Consider the following 20483-nt stretch of genomic DNA (forward strand, 5'->3'; position numbering starts at 1 on the left):
TTTTTTTTTTTTTTGGCCAAGTTGTCCAGCGTTGGGGATCTTAGTTTCATAAACAGGAATCGAACCTGTGCCCCCTGCAGTGGAAGCACAGGGTCTTAACCATTGGACAGCCAGGCACGTCTCATCACACACTGTTTTGAGGGTGATGAACTCCTGTATGATTTTTTTTAATTTGGAAAACATAATTTTTCATAAACCATTTTATTTGCTCGAATAAGGCCCAGTGCTGGAGATACCCGAGGCCGCCTCCTCCGAGGAGCCCTCTGGTCCAGCCCTCTCCCCACAGCCCTGCAGCACTAGCACACTCATGGAACACCTGTGCCCATGGACTGCTTCACACCAAGTGTCTCCTGGGGCACGCTGCTTGGGAAGAACCAGGGCAATGCTGCGGATACCGAAATCCCACGTGTTTCTTGCAAACCGATGAGCTGAAAGCTACGGTAGCTGCAAGTCTGCCTAACTCGAGGTCTCATGGGTGCTGCTTCTGAGAATTAGAAGGGTGAGAAAACCTGCCACTTGGGTCACTGAGTTGTGCAGAGTACTTCCTAGTGCAAACATGATTTCTGAGAAGCCAGCTTTCTCTGGGGACGAAGGAGAGACACAAGGGTGGGCGGTGTGACTTTGTGAGTCGGTGTGTAAGAGACCCAGCCCAGCTTTCCCTGCGGGCTGGCCTTGGTTGATCTCTTCCTCTGACTTCCGTCTGCTTTACCCTCACCCATGTCATTGGAACAAGGCTGTGTCCCAAGACACCACTGAGAGATCCTAGCAAAGTAATGAGAACTCTGGCAGGACAGCCAGGCAGCTGACAGGCTCAGAAAACAGACCGAGCGGATCGTCGGGGATCACCTGCGGGAGACAGAAGATGAGAGTTAAACTCACAACCGTTCTCCCCCCAAATGCGCTTTTGTTCTAGAGCTTCCTACCTCGGCTTATGGCACTACCAGCCATCCTGTTGTGAAAATAGAAACCTCGGTGTCATTCTCTAAATTCACTTCCTCCAGTCCATCTCTAACTTCTCTCCATGTGACCGCCTAAGCACATCTTCCTTTCTCTCCGTCCGCCTCACCAGCCAGGCGGACCACCACCTCGTGACGATGCAATGAAGACGACGTCTTCGCGGCTCTGCCTGTCTCTGCTCCAACAGCGCTTCCTACTCCCCAATTCATTCTCCGCTCTGACATCAACGAGGTCTCTTCTAAGTGAAATTACACCTTAGGCACCTGCCCACCAATCTGTCAATATTTTTCCACAGATTTTAGGGTTAACAGAAAAATGCTTAAGAGGACCTTCAGTGGCTTTGCATGACCCAAATTTCTGCTCCTTCTACAGCCCAATTTTTCACCATCCCTGCACCCCAGTGGCTCACACCTTCCTGTTTACCATAGTTGCATCCAGGTAAGAAATTTTACATATGCCCTCTTCTCCACCTCTTGACACTCTTTCAATCCTACAGGTAGGACCAAGCACCCTATCTTGGGGAGCATTCCTTTACTTCTCTGATTAGACTGAATAACCTACCGTTACCCTCCCAGCATTTATTTCATCTTCACAGTCACATTGTTTGGGTAATTGTTTGATTAATTTCACCATCAAACCAAATGTTCCATGAGGCCTGCACCTCCAGTGCGTGGGCAGAGGTGAACTCTCATTAGTTGTTAAATGAATGAATAAACACAGAAATCTTTCCTGATGTTTCTGAATGGCCTAAGACTCTCAGGACTTTAGTGCAACCCTGAGGTGAGGATTCAAGTTTCCACCCTTCCTGGTATAAAGTGGGTAGGAGGTTAGATTTGAGTTACAGAAAATAAAGAGGTGTGACAGCCTGAGAATACCTGAATTAAGGTCATAGAATCAGGTCTGCTGTGCAGACAGTCCCCAGCTGATGGTGGTTCGACTTGGCCATTTTTTGATCTTATGATGGTGCAAAAATGATATGCATTCATTAGAAATCATACTTCAGATATTGAATTTTGATCTTTTCCTGGGCCAACAATACATTATACAATACTCTCTCCAAAGGCTGGGCTGTGGCAACCTCAGCTCCAATTCAGCCATGAGATCACGAAGGTAAACAAGCCATACACTCACAACCATTGTGCTTTTCACTTTCAGAACAGTATTCAATCAACTACATGAGCTATTCAACACCTCACTATAAACTAAGTTTTGTATTAGATCACCTTGTCCAACTGCAGGCAGTGGATGCAGGCTAGTCTAAGCTACAATGTTCAGCAGGTTTGATGTACGAAATGCATTTTGACTTGTGAAATTTTCAACTGACAGTGAGCTTATCAGGACATAACCCCATCACGAGTGGAGGAAGATCTGTGCTTGCTGAGTAGGGCACCCTTATTCTTCCTGTTTACCAAGACACATTCATTTTATGCTCTGTATTCAGGAAGAAGCCAAAGAGCATGTAAAACCAAAATCATCTTCCAAAAGTTGTAGCTGTGTTTTGATGGAAGTCCTTTTAACAGTAAGAAGCACTCCGTTAGTTAGAGTTAATTCTTCCTGCTGGATCAAAGAGACTCTCAAATGAGTTTTTCAAACACTGTGAAAGCTTATGTTTGCCTCACAAGATTGTTCAAGTCTAGTGTCCCAGGTTGGAAGTTGATTGTCCCCACACAGTGGTTCAGGGACTAGGTCCCTTCCGTCTTGCTGCTTCACACTTCCCTGGCCTTGGAGTTGCCAGCGCTCAGGGGCAGAAGGGTAAAGACAGCATGGATCCCGCGTACACAGTGCTTTGAGGCCGTGGCTTGGAAATCACACTTTGCCACCCACTCCATTGACCATGACTTGTGATGTTGTCAGAGCCAGATATGGTGGGGGGAGGGCAATGGGGAAATGTAGTCTCCAACTGTAGGCAACAATTCTATACTATGGAAGAGAGAGTACATATAAGCTTGGGAGGACAGCTAGACAGTTTTTCCAAAAATACCTTGGGTTTAGATAAGGAAAAAAAAATATGCAGGAGAACTTGGAAGTAGAAACAAGACAGTATTGGAAAAAACAAAAAATACTGCTATGTGTAGAAAGAAAGAAAGAAAGTGAAGTCGCTCAGTTGTGTCCGACTCTTTGCGACCCCATGGACTGTAGTCTACCAGGCTTCTCTGTCCATGGGATTTCCCAGGCAAGAGTACTGGAGTGGGTGGCCATTTCCTTCTCCAGGGGATCTTCCTGACCCAGGGATCAAACCCAGGTCTCCTGCATTGCAGGCAGGTGCTTTACCCTCTGAGCCACCAGTACAGTGCAAATAAGAGTGAGAAGGATATTATCCATGCCCTATAGGAATTCAGGCTTCCCTGGTGGCTCAGATGGTAAAGAATCTGCCTGCAATGAAGGAGACCCAGGTTCAATCCCTGGGTCAGGAAGATCCCCTGGAGGAGGGAATTGCAACCCACTCCAGTATTCTTGCCTGGGAAATCCCATGGACAGAGGAGCCTGGGGGGCTACAGTCCATGTGGTCACAAAGAGTCAGACACGACTGAGCGACTGACACACTTTCAAGCTAAACACTACAGGAGTTCAAGCCAGGGAGGAAAATGACAAATGCACAGCTAACTATAACGTCAGATGCTGTGTGACATATACGTGAACAAACGTATATGTATGTATGCGTATGTGCGTTCAGGTTTTTTTTTTATGAATTTAAGACTTTTCAAATCTTCAGGACATGCTTAGATCTTAAGAATTATCTTTATTTTCTTCAGATGATAGTCAAGCATTGGGTTTTGTGGATGCCAAAGGTATATCATCTGTAAAAAGGTATTTATTAGATAACTAATGCGAACCTACTATATAGTACAGGGAACTCTACTCGGTGCTCTGTGATGTCCTAAATAGGAAGGAAAGTCAAAAACTAGGTGATGTATGTACACTTATAGCTGATTCACTTTGCAGTACAGCAGAATCTAGCACAGCATTGTAAAGCAACTATACTCCAATGTGAAATTAATTTTTTTTTTAAATGTTACTTGTCTTATAGGAGAAGCATAGTATTTTTGACCCCTTATCACCTGTCAAATAACCTTGACACTATAAATTTTTTTCATGAATTGAGGGTGTATTTACTATGTAGTAGGCTTCCCTGATGGCTCAGCTGGTAAAGAATCTGCCTGTAATGCAGGAGACCACGGGTTGATTCCCAGGAAGATCCCCTGGAGAAGGAATAGGCCACCCACTCCAGTATTCTTGGATTTCCCTGGTGGCTCAGATGGTAAAGAATCTGCCTACAATGTGGGAGACCTGAGTTTGATTCCTGGGCTGGGAAGATCCCTTGAAGAAGGGAATGGTAACCCACTCTAGTATTCTTGCCTTAGAGAATTCCATGGACAGAGGAGCCTAGCAGGCTGCAGTCCATCGGGTCCCAAAGAGTCAGACACAACCGAGTGACCTTCATTTTATTATGAAAGGTAGTAAATTTTCACAGCAAAAAAAAAAAAAAAAAAAAAATCATTGAAGATTAAGCAAGATGAGAAAGGCGGCACAGTAGGGAGTGAACTGGAGTGAAAATGGGAAAATACCATGAACCTGAGCGATTTTGCGGAGCAAGATGATGTTTGAAGAGCCAAGAGGGGAGAGTCATCTTTAATTAGTTATGTTTTCTCAAGCACTACTGATAGCAGTAATAGCAGTAGTAGCAGTTCTAATATATTCATCAAAACCTGTTCTCACATTAACATGAATTTTGTCCCAGGGTCAGAGCAGCAGTATGAGGCCAGCAGTTTTATGTCTCCACATTTCCAGGCTCAGATTAGTAAAGAAACTTCCCCTAGTTTATTAACACTATGAGAGACAAAGCTTAAATTTGAACCCAAGTCCCAAGTTTAAGCACTTGAACCCAGCCCAACCTTCCAAAATTCCACACTAAAGGATTTTATTTGCAAGTTCATATAATTCTATGCAACTCAAATGGTAAAAGCACAGAATCAGGGAACATTTTCGATCAAACCTACCTTCGTGTCTCTCAGAAGTAATAAACGGTGCAAACACTTATAAAAAGCAAATTTTCAGGGGTTTCATGCCCAATCTCTTCTATCCACCTTCTAAACATTGCAGTTCATGGTCCTGTTCCTCCTCCACACTGTCTCCCACGACAGTCTGATTGACTCCCGTGAATTAAAATGCCGCGGACTTCCATTGATTCAAATCTTCATCCGTATTTTCTACCCGAGGCCCAAACTTCACTTCTGTGCCCATTTCCTATTACCTAATATGACAGGATTGTGCCCCACTGACAAACACGCGGACCCTGAACTCTCCACGCCCCCCCCACATCCCACCCTCCTGCCCCATGTGTATCCCTGCCCCAGTGAAGGGCACCACAACCTACCCAGTTACTCAGGCCAGGCACCTGGAGATCATCTCCACTTTCCATCCTCATCTCAAATGGCCAATTCCAATCCAGAAGCAAGTTTCCTCAATCCTGGGTCTAAAATGTGCATCCCTTTCATGTCCTTCTTCCCACTGGCACCACCGCATGTCTATATGACATGGGTTCTCTCCTGGAGAACCAGAAAGGTCTCCTACCCCAGCTCTCAGCTTCCACTCTTGCGCTGCTCAAACCCATCCTCCACAATGGCAGCAAGAGAATCTCTTAAAAGGTAAATAAGCCCGTGATAGGTCCTTGCATATAATCTGCTTAAAGGTCCTGTTTGCAATTCAAATAATATCCAAACCCCTTAGGAGAGCCCGCAGAGTCCTGTAAGTTCCAGCCTGGGTCTCACACTTGATCCCGTGGACTGTTTGTTCCACGCTTCTGTGTTTGTTCTCCCCTTACGTTGGCAATGATGTATGCGGTTAACTTGAGCTACACTCCTTCCCTCCTACTTCCCATCACCAAATCGTTCTTGGGGAACGCTGTACCAAGGTCAGAGGACAAAAAAAATTCTCTGGAACTGACCAAGCCCCACAGCGACTGTTTCCATGAGCCTCAGGATCTAAACCAGTCAGTTCTCTGACCCCATACTAGGTAAAATATCCACCTATTACCCACCCTATAACATCCCAATCAATCACCTAATGCCACCCTTCCAACAGGAATTTTCTGTGTCTTCTCGGTCAGTTAGTCAGTTCAGTCACTCAGTCACATCCGAATCTTTGCGACCCCATGGACTGCAGCACGCCAGGTCTTCCTGTCCATCACCAACTCCCAGAGCTTGCTCAGACTCATGTCTGTCGAGTTGGTGATGCCATCCAGCCATCTCACCCTCTGTCATCCCCTTCTCCTCCTGCCTTCAATCTTTCCCAGCATCAGGGTCTTTTCCAATGTCAGTTCTTTGCATCAGGTGGCCAAAGTATTGGAGCTTCAGTTTCAACATCAATCTTTCCAATGAATATTCAGGATTGATTTCCTTTGGGGTTGACTGGTTTGATCTCTTTGCTGTTCAAGGGACTCTCAAGAGTCTTCTCCAGCACCACGGTTCAAAAGCATCGATTCTTCTGTGTCTTGAAGCTGTAAGAATTGGCTACTAGCCCACTAAAGTGCTCGGCTCTCGCTTGAGCCTGCTGCTGTTCTAACAGCGTCTCCCACTCTGATAAACTCTCTTCTCTCATTCTGCCTCACATCTGGAACTTCTTTTCCAACCCGTGCATAGACCACGATACTCTTCCTTTTCACATCATGGCTTGACTATCAGAAAGGCTTTCCCAAACTATCCTTCCTAAAGAAGACCCCAATTCTGATTCTCTCCTCTATTTCAGCCCCACCGTCTTTCCCTTTGTAACATCTTTCAATAATTGGGATATTTTGATTTGTCCACATATTTCCTAGACTTTCATCCACGTTCCCCACTTGGATGTAAATTCCATAAGGGCGGTGGTCTGCTCACTTTGCCCACCATTGAATCACTGGAGTCAGGAGCAGCACCTATACTTTTTTTTCTGGCCTCACCGCACAGCATGAGGGACCCTAGGTCCCCAAGCAGGGATCGAACCCGCATCTCCTGCATTGGAATTGCAGAATCTCGCCACTGGCCCTCCAGGGAAGCCCAGTATCTGTCTTCTGGAAAGTGCCCAGTTCATGTCAGTGAAGGAGAGCGTGGTGGTATACATGAACAAGACGATTAAATGAGCAAGTGGAAGATGTGCATTTTTTTTTCTCATGTGAGGAAACCTTAACACATATAATTTTGTTAGAGACACAGCATAATATATTGACAGCTTACACTTTTGAGTGAGCTTTCTTTCCTAAAAATGTAATAGCTGCCACCAAGTTTTGAGACCTTTGTATAAAAGTTACTTTGCTATCTACATGTAATGGTGCTTTTTCTTAGCACAGCTTTCTCAGTATAAAATCATACCTGACTGAATTGAAACATGAACTAAATAAAATGGATGTTGAGCATCTGGCACCATGTCTTGTGTATGAAATGTCAGTCCCTTGGAGAACACAGCCTGGGATATGGACATTGATCCCGGGGTCAGAGAACTTGTTTCTATTCTCAAGCTTCCCACTTACTTGCTCGCTGACCAGTTAACCACTCTTTCATTTTTTACTTAAGGGCGATACTCCATCATTTTCTGCCTGTAATATTATCTGTCACATATTAGCTTCCATAGATAATGTGATAACATAATAACAAATTGCTTTTAGCTCTAATTTAGAGGCTTAAACCCATCATTGGGCCATTTGGGAAAAGTTTAACGTAGTTTTTAATGAAACTTAATAGTCTCAAGGGCTTCCCTGGTGGCTCAGATGGTGAAGAATCTGCCTGCAATGTGGGAGACTCGAGTTCGATCCCTGGATCTGGCAACTGACGACAGTATTCCTGCCTGGGGAATCCCAAGGACAGAGGAGCCTGACGGGGTATAGCTGATAGAATCACAAAGAGTTGGACAGGACTGTGTGGCTAACACACACAATAGTGGCAAGAGGGATAAAAATGAAAACACTAACATTTTCCAAATAAGATTCTAGTCCAGTTTTAAAAAAATGTGAGGCTATAATTTTGTAAACGTGAGTTTCAGAAATCCACAAGCACGTCTTTTCTAATCTCTTACTAACAATTTAAGAACCCGGTTCAAGTGTTTGAGACTCACTAATCTAAAGGAATCTGCCACCAGGCCTGCCAGGGGCACTTGTGTTTCCGTCAATGGACTTCGCTTTCATTTGTAATCAGTTGGCTCAGATGGACAGATGGTTGCGGGGTTTTGACCTTTGTTTCTTTGGGGAGAAGTATTGTGTTAACCACCCAAGGAAGTCACCTTCCCACTTTCTAGAACCACACTGAGACTCCATCCTCCACTCTGAACACATGAAAGCGTGACGAGGTAATAAACCCCCAGACCCCATCTCATCGTGATTTGGCACGCAGTAGGAAGCCGAGGGGGCTTATGTAATCGTCAATGACTTCTCCATTAAAGAGGAGTCAGTTACCCTTGTTGGGGACAACTGGGTGAATCATGAACGTGCCCCATGGTAAGACCAGAAACACAAAGCTCTCAAGTTTGTTAGAAGGGAGTCCAAACACCGAGAACAATTAGAATTCTAAAATCTCCACTCCTCCATGGGATCCTCATTTCCAAACTGAAGATGAAGACTGAACGAGCTTTTTCCCCTCAAGCTTGATGTCAAGGCAAAGAGATGTCTTCGGTTTAACAACTGGAGTGCAATTGCACACATGTTCATTGACTTAGGGAAAAATAATTCAACAAATGTCCTCTACCTTCCAAAAATCTCCCCTTTTGGAAAAAGGTTGTAGGTCAAGTGAGAGAGATGAAGGAGGTCACACTATCCTTGGCAAGATTTAAACAAGAGGAGATACTTTGGGAAAATGGCAGCTTCCACATCATGTCTCTTGAATGCTCGCCCTTTAAGCCTTGGGCCCATGTTAGCCACACGTGGAGGTCATTTACCATAAAGGGCAGCAAATTTTTCCATAAAGGGCGAAGTGGTAACTGTTTTTTAGTATATACAGTTTCACAGAGTAGATAACATTTAAACAAGTGTGTATTGCTGTGTGAATGAAGATTTATTTATGGCTACAAATTTGAATCTCATATATCTTTCAGACCTCATGGAGCTTTATTCTTCTTCAGGTTCTTTTTAAAACATTAATACATTTTAAAACCTTTCTTACTCATGGGCATTCTTAGTTCATGACACAACAGGCTGCAAGACTGAATTGGAGAGAGAAAAAGATCCTCACCCAGCCCTCAACTGCTCCAGTCCTTGACATGTGTATTATCCCAGATGAGGCCCCAGTTATCAGGGCAAGATGAGTCATCTGGCTGTGCTCTTGCCAAATCCTTGGTTCCTAGAGCATGAGATATGATAATAATAAATCATTTTAAGCCCTAATTTTGGGAATCATTGCTTAAGCAGTGGTAGATAACCAAGATGACTCATAACAAAGACAGCAATGAAAAGTGGCATTGAATATTTTCAAAAACTTGGAGACCATCTCAGTAGCTTGTCTTCACAGATACCTCTTTCCCTTGGGCCCCGAGAGCCAACAATTTTGATTGTATTCATCAAAGTAAGTAGTTTTCTTGGTGCTGTAGATACAACTCTATTATCAAAACTAGCAGTTTCCATTTAAACATCACATTGAAAGCTATGCAGGGGCTTCCCTGGTGGCTCAGGGGTAAAGAATCCACCTGCCAATGCAGGAGACACGGGTTCGACCCCTGACCCGGGAAGATTTCACATGCCATAGAGCAGCTAAGCCCAAGTGCCCCAAGTACTGAGACTGTGCTCTAGAGCCCAGACATTGCAACTGCTGAGCCCGCGAGCCCTAGAGCCGGGCTCCACGAGAGAAGCCACTGCAATCTGCCTGCATGCTGCAACTAGAAAGGAGCCTCCGTTCACCACAATTAGAGGAAAGTCCATGCACAAACGAAGCCCCAGCACAGCCAAAACTAACACTCCTGGGTGCTTTATCCTATGTTCGCCCCCAAATTACCTCTTTGCCTTACTGAAAATCCAGGTTTTTTGACAGTTGCGACAGAAGGTGCCCTGAGACACAACATGGGAAAAGCCTTTCTGGCTTTTCAATACTTTCAAAACCAATACTTTCAGAATTACATCAAGGATACTCCCTCCAGGCATCGGTGACAGGCCATAAGAACAGAAAACCAGGTAGGCACAAAGTCCACGTCATCAGCAACTCACCGTCTAGTAGTAAAAACAGACAAAATAACAAAATATTCAAACGCAGTATGATCACAGGGGAACAAGGCTGTGGCCTGAAGGAGGAAGTGATAACCGTGCCTGAGCTGATGGCAGAAAGTGCAGAGAGGGAGCTGGGCGGGGGGTGGCGGCAGCAACACCCGCCTGCCCCCAGTTCTCAGCAAAACCCCTTGTTTGAAGTCCTGCAGAGGTTTCCAGGTCACAGAGCCGCTGTGTGCAGGGGAGCGGTTTGGAGAGATGGGCCCTTCTCCGGGACTGAAAGGCCTTGGATGTGACCCCAGTGGCTTGGATTTCAGCCCATGGGCAGTGAAACACCCTCAAAGCATTTTAGCACTTCCTGTTGGTAAACTGGTCTGTCAGTACTTAGGCTGGTGGACAAGCCTCATGTCACCAGGATGAGAGCCTGGACCAAGGCAAGGCCACCAGGCTGAGGGTGGAAACCAGCAGCCAAAGCTTCTCAGGATGCTTCCTCAATGCCTTACAGACTGTCAACAGGAGGGGGTGAAATGGAAAATGCCCAGGCTACTCCCAGGCTAATACCAGCCAGACGATCAGGCCATGGGGCACATGTGGGCAACTGAAGGCCTCTCCCCATTGGCATTCAATCCCAGCTTCTGTTTTGTCTTATACATGCTTCCCTTTTTCTTCTTCTCTGCTACCAACTCATTTCCATTTTCCCTCAAGAATGTACAATTTGGTAACTTCCCTTTTTTATTGTTTGATTTTTATGTTCTTTTTGTCATCGCCTTCCTAACAAGCCTTTGGTTGATACATGCTCTCTGTCTCTCTCTCTCTTCTTTCTCTTCTTTCTTGGTCTTAACCGTTATTGTTTCTTCCTCCAAGCCCTTGGAACAGGTCCAGGACCCTGACATCCCGGCGGGATGGAGGGTCTGAGTTCATTCGCGGCAGAATGTCCCTGGGAAGCCCGGGCCAGCAAGGACGGCTCCTCCCCGCCTCAGCCCTTTCAGGGCGGGTCCCTCCGCACCGCGTCCACTGGGGCCCAGCACATGGCGTGGGAAGTGGCATTTCGGTCTAGAAAATGTGAAACAGCTAATGGAGGGCTCAAGTGCAGCTCCCCACAGCCTCCGCGCTGCCTCTGATGTGGGGGAAGTGAGCTCAGTCAGCAAGGCTCCTCTTTGCCCCTCCCCTCCCCTCCCCCCTCCTCCTCCCCCTTCCTCCCTCCTCTCCCCCACCCCTTGCTGCGGTGCAGCTGCAAAGCATGTGCTGTGAACCTTGGGGCCACAGAGCCATGACTTTGCCGCTGAGTTAGAAGCAGAGAGAAATGGAGGCCCGGGGGCCTGAACAACGGCAAGGTGGCCCTGGGTGTCCCCGCAGGAGGCCTTGCCCACCCACAGCTCAGAGCTCCTTGGAGCAGCCCCTCCAGGCCCTGCGAGCACTTCCCCTGCGATGAAGAGCAGCTGAGATGCTTGCGGGTTCCCTGTGCACAGGACCACCCGGCCTCTCTGGCTGCCTCGACCCGGAGTGGAGCCGGCTGGCCCTGCCCACCTCAGGGTGCTCTCCAGTGGCGCGTGGAGGGGAGCGGGGCTGGGCAGACCCCACAGGCACACCCCTGGGGCTCACACCCATCCCTGCCCCCAGCTGACACACACAGCCTACCTCTGGAAGGGATCCTTCCTCATTTAAATAAGAAGCTATGCTTTGAGGGCTCCTCCAGTGGACTGAAATGTCTGCTACGCCTGGAAACATACAAGTGAGGAGAGAGCCGCTCACCTGTTACCATGGCGCCCAGCGTCCCCTCAATGAAAAGTGATGATCGCAAAGAAAGAAGGGGCTGGGAGATTGAACAGGTCAATGCCAGTGGCAAAACGACTTATTGTCTAAAGCATATGATGAAGGAAAGTATGCATTCTAATCCTAGTCACCTGATTAAAGACTGCTGAAGGAACCCAATTCATTCTGTAGGATTTATTCTCCTGATGCCCACAGTTCCAAATGAATAAGCCAGCTTTTCTTCAATGTTTACTTTGACTTTTGTATTTTTGAAATACAGGAACCAGGTCCATATCGTACTGTGTTTGAACACAGTGATGCTCTGCCTGACGGTCTGGGGTAGTGCTTTAAAGGATGTACATGAACCTTGGTTTCTGAATAAAGAGGTGAATCCCACAAATAGGCTGGGCATCTGTACCAAGGGTAGAAACAGCTGAAGCTCATAAACACTGACACACTGTAGATACTAGGTGAGATGCCCACAACAAACTGAAAGCAAAGGAGACTATGCCAATCTATGCACAGTTGTGTGTCCATTTGTAATTAAAAGGGAATTTTTTTGCTACTAGCTTTTGAAAATTGACTTTTAGAAAAAGCCAGTTCTCAATATTAAATGATATTCAGGATTGTATGGTCATTTTGTTAGGTATGTGGTAGTGGTACCTGATGATACAAATGTGAGTGCAGGAGAATGTTAATGATGTTTATACACCCTGGCTGAAGTCTTTAATAGCAAAATGTTATGTTGTTTTTACAATGTTTCTGAATAAAACATCAAAGAGGTTAAATTGAGAGATTGATAGATAACAGACAAAGAAAATACAGCTAAATGTTAAAAATTGATGAGTCTAGGTGTAGTATGCAGGCGATCACCGTACAAGTATTTTTATTTAATTTTCATAATACAAACTTAAAAAAGAATATATGTAACAAACATGCAAATTTACCTTTCAGTCAACAGTATCTAGTCAAAGCTCTCTGATACTCACCATCTAAAACATCTTCATTATCACTCAGTAGTATTCACTTTGCTGCTACATTAAAAGCATGTCCAACTGAAGCTCAGTTTTAAAAGGATGCTACAAATACACATTCATGGGCACAGGGAACTCTGCTCAATGTTATTCAATGTTATATGGAAGCCTGGATAGGAGAGGAACTTGGAGAGAGAATGGATGCTCTACATGTATGGCTGAGTACCTCTGCTGTGCACCTGAAACTATCACAATGTTGTTAATCATCTATTCTCTAACCTAAAATAAAAAGTTTAAAAGACGTACACATTCATGGATGAACTTACCCATCTTCCTATAAAAGGGGTGCATTTTATTGATGAATATAAAAGTAAGTTCTGAAGATCACATTTTGCAGGATTCCATTGATGTAAAGATCTGTGTGTGTGTGTGTGTTTGTGTGTGGACACAAACATATCATAGAGAGACGACCATTTGCCAAGAGGCAAGCGGTGATTATCTCTGAGTGCTGGATTTTCAGGCGACATCATTCTCTTCTTTGTAGGTGTTCATTTTTATTGGTTCTTTACAATGAGTGTTAATATCATCTTAAAACACAAAAGGGTAAGAAAGCAAGTAGTCATTTTGTCTTTAATCCCATCCTATTTAATCTGTTCTTGTTAACCAGAAACAGTCAATACACACAGTACCCAGGTATGAAATTGACTTTCTCAAGAAACATGCAAAAGCATGGAACTATTTTTACCTTGTACTTAAACCCATATTTCTTTTTCTTTTCCACTTAGGATAGCATTTGAGTTTGCGGTTTATATTTCAAAGAATTAGAAATTCTAAATAAATAACGCCCTTCAGCACTGTATTTTCCTCTATACCTTAGGAAAGAATTATTCATGGACTGTAGGCAGGCCAAACCATAAGAAAACTAAGTCAAACTGACTGTTACATTTTCAACGAGTCTCTTTTTACTCACTTAAAGCGTTGTCATAAAGGCAGATCTGTACATTTCTACAGACCTGCCTTTTAGCGTTCTTATCTCATGGTGTATCTTATAAATGGATTGCACACATTTTGTTTTCATATCGGTATACATAATTATGAAATGAATTAAGCTCAAAATGCATTGCTGTATAGTGTATACTTTTCCTCATCATGTTTATTAGGATGATGAAATTTATCCTTAATTTTTAACATCTTCAGCCATATTTACTGGATGTTCACCATGGCTGCAGGTGGACCCTGCTCACAAAGTGGTTAATTTAAATATTTCAAAAACTAGCAACATATATGGCAGAAGCCTTCACAATACTGTAAAGTAATTATCTTCCAATTAATATAAAGAATAAATTCTTAAAAATTAGCAACATGCAACAGGCAGAACAAGAATAACTTTCTTACCCTCTTCTTTAGTGGATTAAACCATAATCACTGCTGTTCATGCTAATGTATTCAAGGTAGCTCATGCAGAAATAGAAAATTGTAATACAACACAATTACTAGTATATTTCTTTCTGGTTTGCTTCATTCATCCTTTTGAGCAAACCCTTTCTGAAGTAAGGATCAGAAAAATTCCCTAATAGTGATATAGTGGATGGAGTCCTCAACTAAAAACGTCAAAGATCTATTAACATAATCTAGTCTCATTTCTGCCATTAACTAGTTAATAGCTTGGGATTTGTAGAAATCACTACAAATTACTTAACTGATCTATCGATTTTGTAACTGGGAGAACAAATGGTTTGGACTGGGTGTCTTTAAGGTCCTAATGCACTGATGTTCAAATCTGGAAAACACTGTCTCTGATCTCCCTTGGAGGGAGGGAGGGGAAGCAGAAGGCCCGTGTCAGCACAGCCAGGTTCTAGAGCTGCACTGGCCCCGGTGGATGCATCAGTTTCCCTCACACTGTCAGCCCTCTCCCACAACCGTGTCTAAGCAACAGAGTTCTGGGTTTCCATCCAGTGATCCCTTGTCTGTGCTTGTTTGTGTCAGATGCAGTGTGCAGCCTGGCTGAAATCAGCACATCAGTGAGATCAACTCCCTTTTGAAGCCACCTCTCCCGGCAGCTAACAAGGCTTGTCCATCCCTCTTTGTCTCTGGGGCTCCTGTGTTTTTTTCTCCCCGTATCTCCCCCTGGCCACTTCCCATTTGTCTGAATAGCATCATAGGTCGATGCTTAGACCTAGCTCCGGTGTAGCTCCCTAGGATTCCTGTAAACGGTAAGAGGATTACAAGTAAATGTGCAACTGAAATCTGAAAATGGCTTTGGTAACAAAGCATCAGGGCATCGCTGTTTCTCCAGCATAGGACACAGTGGCCACTGTTTCTGCAGTGATAAGATGCCCCTGACTCGGACAGGGCACGTCATCGACTCGGTGGGCATGCCTGTAGATTTCATCTGCAGCGGCAGGGACCAGTAGCACCTTTCAGCCAGGACTGGAGAAGGAGGGATGACCCCAGAGCTGAAAAGGAGGAGAACCAAAGATGGCGAGGGCGGCTCAGAGGATGAGTCAGAAGCAGCACATGTGAGACTCCCCGCTCCTGCCCCGCAGATGATGCTGGGACAATTGGAAAAGGATGCTGAAAAGGCCAGACAGAGTCCACAAATGGAAGAAGGGATATTGTGAGCTTCCTCTTGCCATCTGCCTAGGAAACACATTTTACATCTATTTTAGCAACATACTGTTTGACTCCAGCTGCCTGAAAATCCCCTCTGGCTAGTCTAAATCATCTATAATTAGCCTCGACATTTTCCATGATTTCCAGAATCCTAACACTAACACAATATTCCATGATATAGTCCATGCTACTGAATAATATGTCAAATGCTTTTAAGTACATAGATGTAGGTCACTACTGGGCTTCCCCGATGACTCAGCAGGTAAACAACCTGCCTGCTCTGCAGGAGATGTGGGAAACACAGGTTTGATCCCTGGGTCCTGGGTCAGGAAGATCCCTTGGAGGAGGGCAAGGCAACCCACTCCAATATTCTTGCTGGGAAAACCCCATGGACAGAGGAGCCTGGTGGGCTACAGTCCATGTGGTTGCAAAGAGTTGGACACGACTGAAGCCACTGAGCACGCACACATAGGTCATCACTAACCCACCAAATTAATCAAATATATTTAAGCCACAAATTCGTATTGAACACCCACCCTGAATTACTTAGATGTGATGCTATTACAGCAAGAGTGTGAGATTCAGGTGGAATATCCATCAAAATAAAGAATGAGATAAATTTTAAGAGACAGGTTATGATTTCAAACAACAATAATGAAAGCAATGGTGACAGGGCTTCCCTGGTGGCTCAGTGGTAAAGAATCTGCCTGCCAATGCAGGAGACACGGGTTCGAGCCCTAGTCCCAGAAGATCCCACTTGCCACAGAGCAACAAGCCCCTGCACCACAACTACTGAGCTTGTGCTCCAGCACCTGGGAGCGGCAACTGCTGCAGCCTGTGCCCCACAGCTCGATGCAACTAAAGAAAGCGCGGCAGCAACAACGAAGACCCAGGGCAACCAAACACAAATAAATAAAACCACAGCAACAGATCAAGAGCCACCACCTATCAGTCACTTGCTGCATACCAGGCACTTTTTTGGAAACTTTTATTTAATTGTGGAAACCAGTATTGAGCAGAGAGGTGTCATCTCCCTTCCACAGCTGGAGGTGGGTTTCAAAGCCAGCTTAAAAAATGGGCAGCGATTATTTTTTGAGGGGGTGTTTATATTGTGTTTGTGGTTGTTTTAATCTGCATTAACTGTTACCGTTTAAACATGAGAAGGATTTACTTCCACATTCACATTTTTAGTTTCTCTCAAGAAACTAGAAGATTGTGTGCTACACTAGGGCTTCACGTTTTACATAATAATAACATGATAAAGCTGAATCATGGATGTCAGCTCTAAACAAGGCATCAAGGGTCCACTAATGTATTTTTTGAAAAAGGCAAGCAATTTAACTTGATAAATTTTCACAACGTTATTAAGAAATTAATTTTCACAAAGAAGCGCCCACATCAAAAAATGGATCATTAGCAATACCTCCTCATCCTTGTGCTCCCCCCACGTCCCCCAATCCGAGGTCATTACTACCTTGACTCTAGCACATAGGTTATTTTTGTTTGTTTCTGAATTTTACATGAATCATATACAGTTAATGTTGTGTGTGCCTTCTACCACACATCACTGTATTTTTGAGATTTATTCACGTTGTACTAATGATATGCAGCTTGTTCATTCTGGTTGTGAATTCTAATTCCATTCACAAATATATCAATTTTGTTTAGTCATTCCACTGTCGATAGACATCCTGCTTTTTTTTTCTAGTTTTCGGCTATTGCAAATAATGCTGCTGTGACATTCTGGTGCACATTTTCTGGTGAACATACCTGCATTTTTCTTAAGAGAATTAGCCAAAGAGTAGAATTGCTGGGTCACATGGTACGCATGGCTTAATTCCAGCACTCATGCTCAGTCACTCAGCCATGTCTGACTCTTTGCAACCCCATGGACGGGAGCCCGTCAGGCTCCACTGTCTGTGGGATTATCCCAGCATGAGTACTGGAGTGGGTTGCCATTTCTGCCTCCAGGGAATCTTACCAACCCAGGGATCGAACTCAAGTCTCCTGAGGGTCCTGCACTGGCAGCTGAATTCTTTACCATTGAGCCACCTGGGAAGTTCAGCTTCAGTTATTGTCAAAAATATTTCCAAAGTGACTGTGCCAATGTACACTCTCCTCAGAAGTGTATGAGTACTCTGATTACTCCCAATTCTCATCTTCCCTCCTTTTACCTTTTCTTTCCATTTTTCTTCTTCCAAATGGGAGTGTAAGAATATCCCATCATGCTTTTAATCGGCATTTCCCTGGTGGTGAATGAAATTGAGTACTTTCCACAAATCTGTTGACAATCCTCTTTTGTAAAGTACATGTCAGTCTTTCACCCATTCTTTTTTGAGTTGTCCTTCCCTTCTTAGTTTATTAGTAGAAAATCTTTATATGTTTGAGATATAAAACTTTGTGAGATGTATTACAAATCCTTTTCTCCTACTATGTAGCTTAATTTTTATTCCTTAACAGTGTTTTTTAGTGAACAAGACTTTTCCTTTTTTTGGGGGGTGGGGGTGGGGCTTCCCTGGTGGCTCAGATGGTAAAGCATCTGCCTGCAATATGGGAGACCTGGGTTTGATCCCTGGATTGGGAAGATCCCCTAGAGGAGGGCATGGTAACCCACTCCAGTATCCTTGCCCAGAGAATCCCATGGACAGAGAATCCTGGTGGGCTACAGTCCAGGGGATCACAAAGAGTTGGATACGACAGAGTGACTTTCAATTAGTAAACAAAAATTTTCATTTCTACTGTAATCCAATTTGCCATTTTTTCATTTCATTCATTCAATTAAAAAAAATTGATTTTGATTGTCCTGGATCTTCATTTGATTGTACTGCAGCCAGGCTTTCTCTATTTGTGGCAGGTGGGCGTCTCACTGCAGTGACTCCTGTTGCAGAGCGCGTTCTCCAGGCACATGGGCTCGGGAGCTGTGCCGCATGGGTGTAGTTGCTCCGAGGCATGCGGAATCTTCCCGGACCAGAGACTGAACCCTTGCCCCCTGCTTTGGCAGGCGGATTCTTATCTACTTCACCGCCAGAGAGGTCCAATTTCATTCATTTTTTCTGCATTTCATCCTTTCATTCCGGAGAAGGCACTGGCGACCCACTCCAGTCCTCTTGCCTGGAAAATCCCATGGACGGAGGAGCCTGGTGGGCTGCAGTCCATGGGGTCACACAGAGTCGGATACGACTGAGCGACTTCACTTTCACTTTTCCCTTTCATGCATTGGAGAAGGAAATGGCAACCCACTCCAGTGTTCTTTCCTGGAGAATCCCAGGGACGGGATAGACTGGTGGGCTGCCCTCTATGGGGTCGCAGAGAGTCGGACACGACTGAAGCGACGCAGCAGCAGCAGCAGCATCTTTTCATTCATTTTGTACTTTTACTTTTATAAATTTTCATGTCCAGTTTACAAAATTGCTACCTATCTGAAGTTCATGAAGATATTCTGCTGCTTTCTTATGGACTATTTATTAATAACTTAACTTCTGACATTCAGATCTATAATCCATCTGAAGTTGCTCTTTGTCCATGGTGTTGATGTATGGGTTAGGATATTTTTTTCTGCATGGATGTACAACTGACCCAGCACAATTTATTGAATAAAAACCATCCCATCACTAGAGTGGCAGCTTTGTCATAAACTGTTACACAATCAATGTTTGGGACTTTTTCTGGACTCTTTTGAGCTCTTTGGGCAGTTCATTCTTGTACCACTACTATAGTGTCATAACTGTACAAAAAAATGATATCTAACACTGTGAGCCCTTCAGCAACGTTCTACAAGATTGCTTTGACTAGGCTTGGTCCATTGCATTTCCACATAAATTTTAAAGGGTTTGGCAGTTTTCTGAAAATATCTTCTGAGATGTTGATTGAGATTACATTATATACTTTAATTTTGAGAAAATGTATATCTACCTTATTTGTCTTCTGAATCATGAATGTGGTACATAATCTCCATTTATTTAGATAATCAGTTTTTCTCAGAAATGTTCTGCTGTGTTAACTATAGGTGTCTTGCAAATTTTACTAGATTTATCTCTAAAAATTTGATGTTATTTGATACTACTGTAAATTGTGTTGCATTTTTACTTTCATTTTCTGTTTGCTCTGGATACATAGAAATGTAATTGGTTTTTATATAATTACTTCATATCCAGCAAATGTAGTTTCAGTGTTATTAAATTCACTTGTGAATTTTAGTAATTTGTAGATTCATTTGAATCTTCTACACACTTGACCGTATTTCTTTCATGCTTAGCTTTCTGTCTTTATTCCTTTTCCTGCCTTCTTGTACTAGGATGGCCCTCCAGTAGCCAGCTGAAAAACTATGATGATACTGAGAAAGTTTCTCAACCCCAAACTCAGAGGGGAAGCCTTTAATATTATACAATTAACTATGGCATCTGCTGTAGGGTTTTGCTTTGTTTTTTTAAATAGAAGCTCTTTTTTTAGATTAAGGAAGTGGTTCTCTCTTCCCAGTTCACTGAGTTTTTTTCATGACACCATGTATTTCTTTTGTTCTTGGATCTGAGGAGAGAACTACAGGATTACTGTCTGTCTCTCTCTCTTTGTCTCGGCCTCTGTCTCCATTTCTTTCCTTCTCTCCCAATTACATGGTAGAATACATTGCTTTTTCAATGCTAAACTTTCTTTGCATTCTTGGAGTAATGTCATGATGCATATTATTCTTTTTATATTTCTTTATATGTGCTAATATTTTATTTTTGTTTTCTTTTGTACTTTCCTTGTAATGCCAGTGTAAACGTTCAATAACAAGACTGTGCTGCCATCTTAAAATAAAATGGAAGCTATTTCCTTTTGTTCACTCTTTGGGAGAGTTAATAGAAGACTAGAGTTACTTCTTATGAAAACTATCTGGGTCTAGAAGGTTGCGAGGAGAAGGAATGGGATCATTAATTATGGAATCAGTTTTTAAGTTAAAAAAGAAAGTAGTTTTGCTAACTCTTGTTGAGGAAGTTTGGATAAGTATTCTCAAGAAATGCATTTATTTGGTCTAAACTGACAACTTTCTTAAT

At 43.7% G+C, this 20483-nt stretch overlaps 1 long non-coding RNA gene across 1 annotated transcript; it reads right to left on the reverse strand.

Annotated features, from left to right (window-relative positions):
* On the reverse strand, nt 1–10190 carry LOC145507912 (uncharacterized). The gene is made up of 3 exons (XR_014055236.1): nt 9906–10190; nt 9150–9257; nt 1–846 (listed from the first exon to the last, which is right to left on the reverse strand). It is a non-coding gene; the product is annotated as an uncharacterized LOC145507912 (long non-coding RNA).
* Between the last annotated feature and the right edge of the window lie 10293 nt (nt 10191–20483).

The sequence above is a fragment of the Giraffa tippelskirchi genome, chromosome 5 (genome assembly GCF_054371585.1).
Source record: "Giraffa tippelskirchi isolate mGirTip1 chromosome 5, T2T-mGirTip1v1.2.pri, whole genome shotgun sequence".
Lineage (NCBI taxonomy): Eukaryota > Metazoa > Chordata > Mammalia > Artiodactyla > Giraffidae > Giraffa > Giraffa tippelskirchi.